Genomic DNA, 13,960 nt, shown 5'->3' with positions numbered 1-13,960 from the left:
ATGCATGCATAGATAGAACAACCAGATTCTCTATATTCCCCAGACACCTGGGAAAAAAAAAAACATGCATTGTGGGAGATAAAATACTTTTAAAAAGCTGACCTAAAACAGTTTTTATATGCAAAGCTTATTTAGTTCAACATGCAATCAGATTGAAATGGACAGAAACATGACTAGAAAAACTTAATAACTATATGAACACAATTACAAAATACTTCTCACACAAATAAAATCAGATCTAAACAATTGGAAAAATATGAATTGCTCATGTGTAGGCCGAGCTAATATAATAAAAATAACAATTCTGCCTAAATTGGTCTACTTTTTCAGTGCCATAACAATCAAACTACTAAAAATTATTTTATAAAACTAGAAAAAATAATAACAAAGTTCATATGGAAGAAAATTATCAAGGATATACAGGGAATGAATGGAAAAAAAAATACAAAGGATGATAGCTTAGCAGTACCAAATCTAAAACTATATTATAAATAGCAGTCATCGAAACCATTTGGTACTATTTAAGAAATAGAGTAGTAGATCACTGGAATAAATTAGATATACATATCACAATAATCAAGACTTACCATCAAACTCCAGTTTCTGGAATACTATTTGTCCAAAAATGCTGGGAAACCTAGAAAATAATGTCAGAAACTCCACATAGACTTACATCTCATGCCCCATACCAAAATAAGGTAAAAATAAATACATGATTTGGGCATAAATGATGATACAACAAACAAATTAGGAGAGCAAGGGGTAATTTATATATTAAATCTCTGGAAAGGGGAGCAATTTATGACCAAAGAAGAACTAGAGAATATTATGAAAGACAAAATGGAAAACTTTGATTACATTATATTAAAAAAATGCACAAATAAAACCAACAGAAACAAGATTAAAAGGGAACTTCAAAACTGGGGAAAATTCTTTATAACCAGTGTTTCTAATAAAAGTCTCATTTCTAAAATTATAAATTAGGTGTCAAATTTATAAGAATACCTGTCATTTCCTAATTGATAAATGGTCAAAGGATATGAACAGAAAATTTTCAGATGATGAAATTAAAGTCATCTATGGTCACATGAAAAGTTCTTTAAATCACTGTTGATTAGAGAAATACAAATTAAAACAATCTGATGTACCACCTTACACCTCTCATATTGGCTAAGATGACAGGAAAAGATAATGATAAATGTTGGAGGAAATGTGGGAAAAATGTAACACTAATGCATTGTTGGAATTGTAAAATAATTCAACCATACTGGAGAGCAATTTGAAACTCTGCCCAAAGGGCTATCAAATTATGCTTACCCTATAACCCAGCAGTGCCACTATTAGGTCTGTATCCCAAAAAATCATAAAGAAGAGAAAAGGACCCACATGTGCCCAAATGTTTGTAGCAGGTCTTCTTGTGGTAGCAAAGAATTGGAAAATGAGTAGATGCCCATCAATTGGGGAATGGCTGAACAAGCTGTGGTATATGAAGATAATGGAATATTATTGTTCTATAAAAAATGATGAACAAGCTGATTACTGAAAGGCCTGGAAAGATCTATATGAAGTGATGCTGAGTGAAACAGGGAGAACCAGGAATGCATCGTACACAATAACAGCAAGAATGTGCAATGATCAACTATGAAGTAATTGGTTTTTCTCAGTGGTTCAATGATCTAAAACAATCCCAATAGACTAACAGAAAATGCCATCTGCATTGAGAAAAAAGATCTAAGGAGACTGGATATAAATCAAACATGCTATGTTCACTTCTTTTTTTTCTGTTTTTTTTCCTCCCATAGTTTTTCTCTTTTGCTCTGATTTTCTTTCCCAACATGATACATAAAGAAATGTGTACTTAAAGTAAATAAATTAAAAAAAATAGAACTATGATTTTCTGCCTAATATTTTATTAGTCAATTTGCACATTTCCAGGATAACTGCAATATTTTTTGTAATTTCAAATGTAGTTATTTGCAATATTTTTTATCAAAACATTTGTTTCCTTTAAATACATATTGCTGAACCTGCGATCGGCAGGTCTGAGTTCAAATATTGTGCATTATTTTTATTGGCTATGTGATCTTGGATGAATCCCATAACTTCTATAATCTTAAACTTTCTCATCTGTAAAACTGAGATAATAAAACTATTAGTACCTACCTATAGGGTCGCAGTGAAGATGAAAGAAAGTAATGAATGTCAATGGACAAATTTTAAAGAATTATTAAAACTATAATTTTCATCAGTATTATTATCATCTTATTCCTATCTATTTGATAGTGTTCAGATAGAACATTTGCAAGATGTCATGGTCCTGTTGTTATTAGCTTATATTTTTAATCTTATATAGACTATTGCACAGATGACTAAGATAATTGCATTTTGTTATTGAATGAAAATTGAGATTATAAGTTCAACTTTTATAAACTCAGTAAAGTCATTTGTGAGTCAACTATAGTGACAGAGAAGAAAAAAGGAATATCTATGTAGAATATCTCACAAGAATATCTCATATTTTATGTATTTATCTATTCATAATTTATCTATATTTGTGTGTGAATATACACAGCATATACAAAGGAAATCATGTGGCAATAAGATTTAACATATAGAAGATATATAAATAATTATATCCCATTATTCCATTTTCATATAATTCCCACTATAAATGTATCTATTATTTCTTTCCCTCTCTATCCCCTTTCCCTTTTTCTTTCATATTCCATTTCCACATGAATCTAATTTCTTTTTTGTGTCAATATTAAAAAAAAAACTTTAAATTTCATGTAGCTTAGAAGTTATGAACATATCTTAGTGATGCATTTATTAAAATGATGTTCATAGGTTTTTATGGATCATTGTTAAATTAATAAGACAGTTGTATTTGTCATAATATTCAATTTCCAATGTAATTATTTATTGAATTTTCAACCATATTTGGAAGTCTGTTTTTGTAGTATATGCACTACATGAAAGACATGTAGTCATTTAGTTTATGCAAAATAAAAAGTTCCTAATATAGGATAATAATTACTAGTTCTTTTTCTAGGTATTGGGTAGCTGTTTTTGTTATTGTTGTTTTGACATGTAGTAATTTATTTGAATAATATTTAGTGATCTATAAATTCAGACTCCTTTACATTAACAGTTGTATAATTTTTGGTGGTGATGACCTGATTCTGAATTGTCATCATAGTGCACATCATTTCTATAGACAAATCTGAATGATCGAGCTATTTGTTTAATACTTCTTTGTTGACATATTGTTGGTTAATTTCACGTAGATGTTGCTCATTGAATGCTTTTTAAAAAAAATTCTACTCCTTGATCTTAAATCTTTTATAGGCTCCATCTGGATGTCAGCTGTTTTTGATTACATTCAACACATGCAATCGCCTATACCTATGTCAGTCTTTGCTGTTCAATGAAGTGATGGCTGCTTGTTCCAAAGTATCTCTACAAGTTTTAAACCTATTTCTTATGTGCTTTCAGAGTATCTATCTGTCATCTTCTTACTTTTTGGCAAAGATGTATTCATGTTTTAATAGGTGCCTTAAGGTGATACTTTGTTTTTAGTAAATATTTCAAATATTTTTAGAAATCTTTATTCCCAAATCCCTTATGGTCAGTTTTACAGTTCAGAAAGGATACATTAAAATTCATGTTGCATTACTTTAAATAAGTTCATCTTATCAAACTTAGATTTTTGGATTCCATTAAACCCTGATATGCATGTTCACAGCTTTCTTCTTGACATTTTATATTCAATGTATCCTGTTTGAAGGAACCAAAGATGTTTTTGAATATTTCTTTTGTCTATTGGTATAATCTAACCTCGATTACAAGTGAGCTTTTTAAGGATCTCTCTTTTCTTGTTATATACTCAGAATTTTAAATTCACCAAATGTTTTGCAATCAATAATAAAAGATTCCATTTTAGGAAGAAACTTTTTAATTCTTCTTTCATTAAAAGTATATACTTTAATGTCATACACGAATATGAAGTGATTAATAAAATATTTTCTTAAAATTACTTTAACTTTAGATAAATTATCTTTGTTTTTCATATTATTAATAGCTTATTAACTTTAATACTTTAAAACACATTAATTTTTTTTAGAAAACACATTTTATTTAAATATATGCACAACTATATCTCTATTTTGCCAAGAATCTTTGATTTTATTGATATAGGTAATTCTCAGTAAGGAAACTACTACTATCCATCTAAATTAGAACTTGTTCTACAATTTATAATCTTAGAGAGTTGTCTTTGTCACTGAAAGATCAAGTAACTGGTCCAAGAAAGATTCCTGACTCTAAATTTCATTCTTTTCCTATTCCAAGCTGTCTCTGATTAACTATCTTATTTTCTATGAGCAACATTTTCCCCTGAAGTTTATATATATGTGTGTGTGTGTGTATGTATGTATGTGTGTGTGTGTATATATATATATATATATATATGTATGTATATATGTATGTATGTATGTATGTATGTATCCAAATAGAATGTTGTCTTGTTTTAGTTGTGTCTAATGCTTTCTGATTCAATTTGAGTTTTCTTGGCAAAGAAACTGAACTGATTTGCCATTTCCTTCTCCAGTTCATTTTATAGATAATAAAACTAAGGCAAATGGGGTTAAATGATTTGCCTAGATTCACACAGCTAATAAGGGTTTGAATCTGGATTTGAACTCAGGTCTTCCTGACTCCAGGTTTAGTACTCTATCCATTGTATTATGTAGCTACCCAGTTTGACAATGGATATCAATAAGAAGACAGAATTACATGTACAGACTTATCTTTTTTTGGGAGATTGCTTTTTTGTCATATGTTGAGAGATGCTTTCACTTTGAATAAATTCTATTATGAATGCCACAGACTAGCTAATTACTTCTAAGTAACATTCCATATTCCTCTGTAAATTTCAAGACTCACTATTCTCTTACTCTAATTCCTCCTTCTTATGTTCTAATTCCTTTACATGAACTCCCCCACCAATGTTCCTTACATATCCCCCTTTTCCCATATCTTCCTCTCCTTATACATGTCTTGCTCATTCCCACTTCCATGATTTTGTCTCATCCTCCAAAAAGAATGCCTTCCTTCCATTTCTAATTATTTTGATCAGATCTATTTTAAAGACCCTACTTACTTCCTACCCACTCTAATTAAGACAATTTATGTGATCTCTCTTGCATTTACTACGTATATTATTCATTCAATATTTGATCATGTATCGCAAAATTAAAAACCTCCACTTTATATGTAACCCAGACATAGAGTGACATTATTTTAATTATCCTGACTTCACTGATTATATAGAATATCTGCTGCCATTTCCATGGACAGTGTGGAAAACAAATAGATAGTTTTGGAACTTTAGGAAAATATTTATATTCAGATCCTCTCCAAGTCCTACTCTGTTGTGAAAAAGGATATTCTGGATAAAGAGTCAGGTCTGATATATTCTATCAAATCAGAATGGCTTTTAGTAGGGATCCAGTGATAGCTTACATGTTTATTATCTCTGAACCGAACTATCTAAATTTAGAAAAGCATGTGACTAGATTTGTTATGATGAATTTTTTTAGCCATATTAAATCTCAAAGACCATCAAATAAACACAGTTGAGGGCAGGACATCTTTCTGTTAATGGATTGTCAAATCAAAACTTTAGCCTTTTGATCAAGTTCAAAATATTTTATGGTATAAATCAATGATAAAAATAGAGATGTTTAAAATACTTAAGGGCAAAATTGTTTACAAATCATAATGTTTGCAAAACTCTTCATGCATATAATTTGATGATGTTCATGACATCCTGTTGAGGAAGACACTGACTCTTACTTGCTGTATGGCCCTGAGTTAGTCATTTAATCTTTCCTAATTTCAATTTTCTCTTCTGTGAAATGTTACCAATTTTTTATGGTTCTTGTGAGAATTAAATAAGAAGTTTTTTTTTTTAACTACTTGGAAATTTTTTAAAGTCTTATATGGATATAATTCTTACTAATGAAATAATTACTCCTATTTTATAGATGAATCAATAACAAATAATTTCATAAATGTATGCTATGTGCAGGAAGACGATATGTAAAAGGAATTTGACAATGAGGTTGCTTAGGATAAGAAGCTATGGAGAGGTGACAATTATACTGGCAGTCAGAGATTCCCATATCAATTGGTGAAAAGATCTATCTAAGTATCAAACTATCTATTAAGTAACTTAGATTTAGGAATAAGAATCTCATAGGGAATAAATATAAAAATACATACATATGTGTGTATGCACGTATGTGTGTGTGTGTGTGTGTGTTTTCCCAATTAAAGGCAACAAGTGGCACTTCCATGGATTTAGGAAAAGAGAATAATAATGTGTAATATTCTTTTAGGAAGAACAGTGTATATATCAAATTTTCTTTTTTTCTTTTTTACTATAGCTTTTTATTTACAAAGCATTTTCATAGATGATTTTCAACATTCACCATTAAAAATCCTGTGTTCCAAATATTTTCCCTCCCTTTCCTTCACTTCCTCCCCTAGGTGGCAAGTAATCCAATATATGGTAAACATGTCCAATTCTTCTAAACATATTTTCACAATTATCCTATTGCACAAGAAACACCAGATCAAAAAGGAAAAAAAATGAGAAAGAAAAGAAAATGCAAGCAAACAATAAAAAAGTGAAAATACTATGTTATGATTCACACTCAGTTCCCACAATCCTCTCTCTGGTTGCAGATGGCTCTCTCCGTCATAGGACCATTGGAATTGCCCTGAATCACCTCACTTGAAAAGAGCCATGTCCATCAGAAATGATTATTGTATAATTTTGCTTTTGTTGCGTACAATGCTCTCCCAGTACTTACTTCATGTAGCATCAGTTCACGTCAGTCTCTCTAAGACTCTCTGAAATCATCTGGTGATCTTTTCTTATAGAGAAATATCTTTCATAACATCATATACTCATATACTGTCACTTATTCAGCCATTCTCCAGCTGATGGGAACCAGTCATTTTCCAGTTTCTCAGCATCACATTTTAAAGAGTGAGGATCAACATGGCATAGAACAGGAACTTTGGAATCAGCCCTAAGTTCCATTCTTGAAATTTTTGTATCTTTGTAGTTGTGAGAGCATGGGTAAATCAATCAATCTGTTAGAACTCAGTGTAATTCTGAGACTATAAATTACAAAGGTTCCTAATCTAATCTTCATTTTAAAAAAATTGTAGTCATTCTATTGATTTGTAATACACATGGCTTTATGAATCATGTTGGGAGAGGAAAATTAGAGCAAAAGGGCAAAAACGTGGGAAAGGAAAAAAAACAGAAAAAAGAAGTGAACAGAGCATGTTTGATTTACATTCAGTCTCATTTCTGATGCAGATGGCCTTTTCTGTCCCAAGTCTATTTTGACTGCACTGAGAAGAAACAAGCCCTTCATAGTTGATCATCCCACATTCTTGTTGTTATTGTGTACAATGTATTCCTGGTTCTGCTTGTTTTGCTCAGCATTAGTTCATGTAAATCTTTCCAGGCCTTTCTAAAATCATCTTGGTCATTATTTTTAATGGAACAATGACATTCCATTACTTTCATATGCCATAGCTTGTTCAGCCATTCTCCAGTTGATGGCCATCCTTTTTTTCTAATTATTTGCTACCACAAAAAGAGCTGCTACAAACATTTTTCTCTCCTTAATGATTTCTTTGGGATACAGCCCTAATAATGACAATGTATGCACAGTTTTATAGCCCTTTGGGCATAGTTTCATATTTCTGTCCAGGATAGTTGGATCATTTCACAACTCCACCAACAATGCATTAGTGTACCAGTTTTTCCACATCTCCTCCAACATTTATCATTATCTTTTCCTGCCATCTTAGACAATCTGAAAGGTGTGAGATTGTACCTCAAAGTTGTTTAAATTTGCATTTCTCTAATCAATAGGGATTTAACCTTCATAAAGAGAATGTACACACTGGAAGTTCTCCCATAATGATGAGATCACAAGTACAGGTATTCTCCATTTCTCAATCTTCACAAAGGATAAATGACTAAAGTGAGATGAAATAACAAACATAAGCTTTGGGGTAATCACAATATATTCAAACATTTTTATTCATTGATCTGTCTATATTGAATCCTGAATGGATACTCCATATTTGATTGTAAGTTTTTAAAAATCTTGATAAGGCTTTAATCATCAATACCTAGAGTAGTCATTTGCTTAATAAATGCATTTTAGTAAGATTGGACTTAACTTGATAGATAATTTGATTGTGCCTTGTTAATAATTTATATTATACTAAACTATAAAATTCAATCTCTCAAATAGAAAATAAACATGCATTTGTTCAAATTACAAATGGCTAAATTGCACTTAAATGATAAAAATTGGCCTGAAAGTAAAGTCATTTGTGAATGCTTATTTTGGAGCACAGTGAAACAGGTAGATACTGACCAGAAAATTACTCTAGAGGACATCTAATCTAACCACCTAATTTTACAGATGAGAAAACTTAGAAGTTAAGTAATTTATCCTAGGTTACATAGGGAGTCAGAAGTTGAATTTGAACTCAGGCCCTCTATCAAGTCAGTGAACTTTCCAATACTTTATGGAAGATTATAGTAGTAATAATGTATGATATTCTCATAGTGCTTTGTAGTTTGCAAAACAGTCTTCCTCACATTTAACTGAGTTGATAATGATTAGGCATATTGGGTAGACAAAGTGCTTTACTAAATGGGAAAGTGCAATATAGGCTGGAAAGACTAGAGTATGCATTATCTCTATTGAGACAACAAATGCTAGGGAAAGTTTAGGCAGTATGTAGAGAAAGGGGTTCATACTATGGGATGAAAACAGATTGATCATTGAAACTCAGAAAATGTCTTCGCAAAATACTTTTAAGGATCTTTTAAGAATATTATGTAATATTACAAATTTCCATGAAGAGATCTAACAATTTTTAATCCCCATCTTAGTGAAGTTGAATAGAATAAAAGGTATATTCCATGGTTTACATTAGGTTTGGGGAACTAAGGAAGACCCCCTTTCGTTTTCTAATTACTTAAAAGGGAAAAGGGAGATAGTCATACTTTACTTAGGCTTGATCCCATGATCTTCAGTTACTCCATAGAGGAAATTATTGTAGAAATTCAAGGAACAGAATGTCAGCTGGCAGAACAAATAAAATACAAATCCCAGTGCATTAGAAGAAAAGAGAAAACTAGGGCTAGAGTTAGCTATTGTCATGGAAAAATGCATCAAACATCCACAATATTGGAAACAATTAAAATCTTAGATACTCAAATTTTTGTATTTTTGGAATCTTCTTATTTTCAGTTTGATAGATTATTTTTCCTTGCAAGCTCTTCTTTCTTATAAAGAAGCTTTTTTTTATAATTTGTTAATATAAAAGAAATGTAAAATAAAAAGACATACATTAAAGTGCATTATGAATTATAAATATAACTCCTAAATGGTCAGAATTGAATAGCAGTTCCTCCAATAGTTAAGGGGATAATAATAAAAAATACAAGTATGATGAATATCATATGTGAAAAATCAAAAGTTTGGTACTCAGTTGAAATAGAACAACAGCGAACCATTAAAAGCATTTCCCTAGTTTGGGAAAAAAAATTCAACTTAATGGATTTTTGAAAGTTTTTTTTTTTGGTCTTTACCATCTGTGGAAAAAAGATGTGAGTACAGGATCCTAAAATTTTTAGAATGTGATATACTAGCCTAACTTTTCACTCAGGGCAAGATATTTAACAGATGTCATCCAAACTCAACTTAATCCCTCCAGTAGGGGGAAAAAACAAAACAAAACAAAAACTATTGCCATCTATAGCATAGTCCATGCAATATAAAAGTCATTTAAGATAACTTTCCATTCAATCCATCCTTCTTGATGAAGATATATTAATCTAAGTTATGAATAAATCTGATCATTCAATTCCATTGTTCAAAATCTTTTGTGGCTCTCTATTATCTTTAAGTTAAACTCTTTATTTGACATTTAAAGCCCTCTATCATTTAATCCCATTTGATCAAATTAGATTTTCAACAAACATGTATTATGGGCACAGTATTTTAAGAAGTTGTGCTTTGCACTAATGCTCTATCATATTATTCCCATCCACAGTTATTAATTCAGTCATTCACCACACATTTATTGAGTACCTACTATATGTCAGGCACTATATAAGGTTCTAGAAGATTAGAAGACAAAAATGAAAGGAGGATATGATTTAAAGTGGTTTTTATTCTTTAAAGTGAAAACTATATCAATACAAGTATAGAAACACAAAATGTATACAAGATAAATAAAAATTTCTATGAGACTAGGCAAGTAGAGGCTGGAATCAGGATAATCTTTATTAAAGAGGTGACAATTGAGTTAAGTTTTGAAAAAAGGTAGAGATTTTAAGTGCAGAAATGAAGAGGGAATGGATTTTTAGGCATGGAAGACACCCAGAAATTGGAGGCAAATTGGAATTTTATGTATAAAAGATATAAAGTAATCCAAGTGAGCTGGAAGAAAAAAAGAGGGAGACATGAATATTTTGTGTTGTAGTCAATCTAGAATAATAAGCATGTCCTAAAAGTGCCTTATACAGCGCAGTTTCTATGTATTGTTTCCTCCTTTAAGATTTAGTTTATAATTTTTTTGTATATATATATAAATTGTGACCCTAATAATTATCAACCATGATTCACATTTCAGTTACAAAATAGAACACAAAAACCTATGAACTATAAACTTCTCTTATGTTTTTTTTTTCCTTCCAAAGTATATGTTAAATTGAGAAAGCAGTAACATTGCAAATTCTCCCATTTTGAACTTATTTTAATTTTCTTCTTGTGTATTTATATGTTGTATTCATGCTATCTTCCTTATTCTTGTCTCTATCTACTAATCCTCTCCAGTCCCAATAGAATTCCTTGTATAAGACAAAGAAGCACATTCTAGCAAATGCATAAACATTTTGGCTATGTCTGAAAAAATGAATGTTTCCTTTTGCACTATCAGTCCATCACCTGTCAAGAGGTGAGACGCATATTTCATCATTACTACTTTGAATTTATGATTCATTACTGATGGGACAGCAGAGGAGGAAGGAACCACCCAGGATTTTCTATGTCCATTTAAAGGGCAAGTCCCTTTAGTGTCGAGCCATATCATTTCCCTGGAAATTGTCCAGGGATCTCTGAGCTTGTTCCAAAGAATGAAAATCCCACAAAAGAATTGACATATAGCAGGAAAGGCCTAATTGAGGTTAGGGAGTGTATGTTGATAATGATCTCAGTCAGCACAGTTTCATGATTTCTTCTAGTTTTATCTGACTTGGAGTTATAAGACTTGCTTATAATTCCTAACTCTGCCATGATTGCTACTTCTAGGACCTTTTGCAAGATATTTCTTTCCATATTTAAGCTTCTTCATTTGTAAAATGAGGGGGAGCATATAGATGATTTCTTAGTTCCCTCCCAGCTTTAAATCTCTGATATATACTCTGAATAGTAAGATGACTAGTTAGAAGAAGTATGGAAAATCAGAATGTCATGAGTTCAGTTAGTCAATAAACAATTTTTAAGCACCTGCTATGTGCTGAGCACTGTGATAAACAAACATCAGGAATACAAAAAGAGGCAAAAGGCAGTCCTTCAAGGGCCTTATAATCTAATGGGGGAGACTATAAGTGTGCAGAAGAGTGCATCGCTAGGTTAACCACCATGTTAAGAGAGGATCTACATTAGAAAAAAGGATAATAGGTTCACTGAAGAGGGAGACATCAAAGCATTCTTATCATTCACACTTTGCCTCAAGTCTAGCTTTTTGGACCAGTAGGGAGCAAATCTGGTTCCTCTTTTGTGTAAGATCTCTTAAAATAGTTAAAGAAAATTATCATGTACCCCCTTGAGTCTTCTCTTGACTAGGTTCAATATAACACTTCTTCTGATCATCATTTTTCATGGATATATTTATGAGATTCCTCATCACTCTAATAACTCTTTAGGAAATTGGTGGTGCCAAGAACTGGCACAATACTCTGAAGGAGTATTCCTTTCTTCCTTCCTTCTTTCCTTCTTTCCTTCTTTCTTTCCTTCCTTCCTTCCTTCTTTCCTTCCTTCCTTCCTTCCTTCCTTCCTTCCTTCCTTCCTTCCTTCCTTCCTTCCTTCCTTCCTTCCTTCCTTCCTTCCTCTCTCCCTCCCTCCCTCATAGTTGTCTCACAAACCTGTTGCTGTTGCATATGTTTTCCTGGTTCTGTATTCACTCAGCATCAGTTCTTGTACATCTTTCTAGACCTTTCTAAAAATCAGATATTTATAATTTTTAATAAAACAATAACATTCTATTACTTTCATAAACCATAACTTATTCAGCCATAATTTTCCAATTCCTTGATACCACAAAAAGAACTGTTACAATTTTTGCACATGTGGGTCCTTTTCCATCTTTTATGATTTCTTTGGGATACAGACTAAGTAATGGCACTGATGGCTCAAGGGTATACCTAGTTTTATAGCCCTTTGGATATAATTCCAATTGGCTCTTTTGAATAGTTGGATCAGTTCACAACTCCACCAATAATGAATTAATGTTCCAGTTTTCTCACATCCTTTCTAACATTTATCATTATCTTTTCCTGTCAGCTAATCTAAAAGATGTAAAGTGGTACCTCAGAGTTGTCTCAATCTTGATTTCTCTAATCAATAGTGATTGAGAGCATGTTTTCATATACTTATAGATGGTTTTAATTTCTTCATCTGAAAATTGTCTGTTTATATGCTTTGACTAATTTTCGACTGGGGAATGGCTTATATTTTTATAAATTTGAGTAAATTCTTTATATGTTTTAGAAATCATACCTTTATTAGAAATAATAGCTGTAATTTTTGCAGCTTTCTGCTTCCCTTCTAATCTCAGCTGCACAGATTTTGTTTCTTCAAAATATTTTTAATTTAATGTTACCATAATTATCTATTTTGCATTTCATAAAGTTCTCTAGTTCTTCTTTGGCCATAAATTCCTCCTTCTCCAAAGATGTGATAGGTAAACTATCCCTTCCTTTCCTAATTTGCTCATTCTGTTACATATAGTATTTTACCTTTGTATAAGCAATTTCTTAATATAACAATATGAAGAAACATTTTGAGAGATCTGACTATAGGACAGAATAGTAAGAAAATTAATAAATCTAGTACACTAAGAGAAATGACACCTGAACTCCAAATCTTTAATGAATAGCCTGCTATCTCAAACTTCAATTTTTATCTGGTGATTAACCAAAAATAGATTCATTGTGTTAGAAATGAAAGGGATGACTATCAATTGAGAAACAGCTAAAAATTTGTGGTGTAGGATTATGATGGAATGTTATTGTGCTATAAGAAATGGCAATCAGGATGATTTCAGAAAAAAATAAAAAGCCTGGAAAGACCTGAACTGATGCATAATGAAGAGAACAAGAACAGAACCAGAAGAACATTATATGCAGTAACAGTAATATTGTTCAATGAATTGTGAATGACTTAGCTATTTTCAGTGACTAATGATGCAGCATATTGTCTGTCCCCAGAGGGGGGGAAAACTGATATTGTTTGAATACAGATTGGAGGCTGTTATTTTTCAGTTTCTTTATTTCATTTTTTTTCTTTTGTTCAAGTCATGTACAAAATGCTTAATATGGAAATGTTTTACATAATTGCATATGCATAAACTATATCTGATTGCTTGCCATCTCAGAGAAGCAGGAGAAGAGAGAAGGAAGAATAGAATTTGAAACAATAATGTACATAAAAATGTTTAAAAAATTAAAAAAGAAATATATTCTGTTCTTATAAGTCTGCTTTAGTCAGAGGTTCATAACTTTTTCTATTTCATATATCTTTTTGACGTGTTGAATCCTATATATATTTTCTCAGATTTATATCTT

Source organism: Antechinus flavipes, chromosome 1 (assembly GCF_016432865.1).
Source record: "Antechinus flavipes isolate AdamAnt ecotype Samford, QLD, Australia chromosome 1, AdamAnt_v2, whole genome shotgun sequence".
In the NCBI taxonomy this organism is placed as follows: domain Eukaryota; kingdom Metazoa; phylum Chordata; class Mammalia; order Dasyuromorphia; family Dasyuridae; genus Antechinus; species Antechinus flavipes.
Note: the sequence above shows the minus strand (reverse complement) of the source record.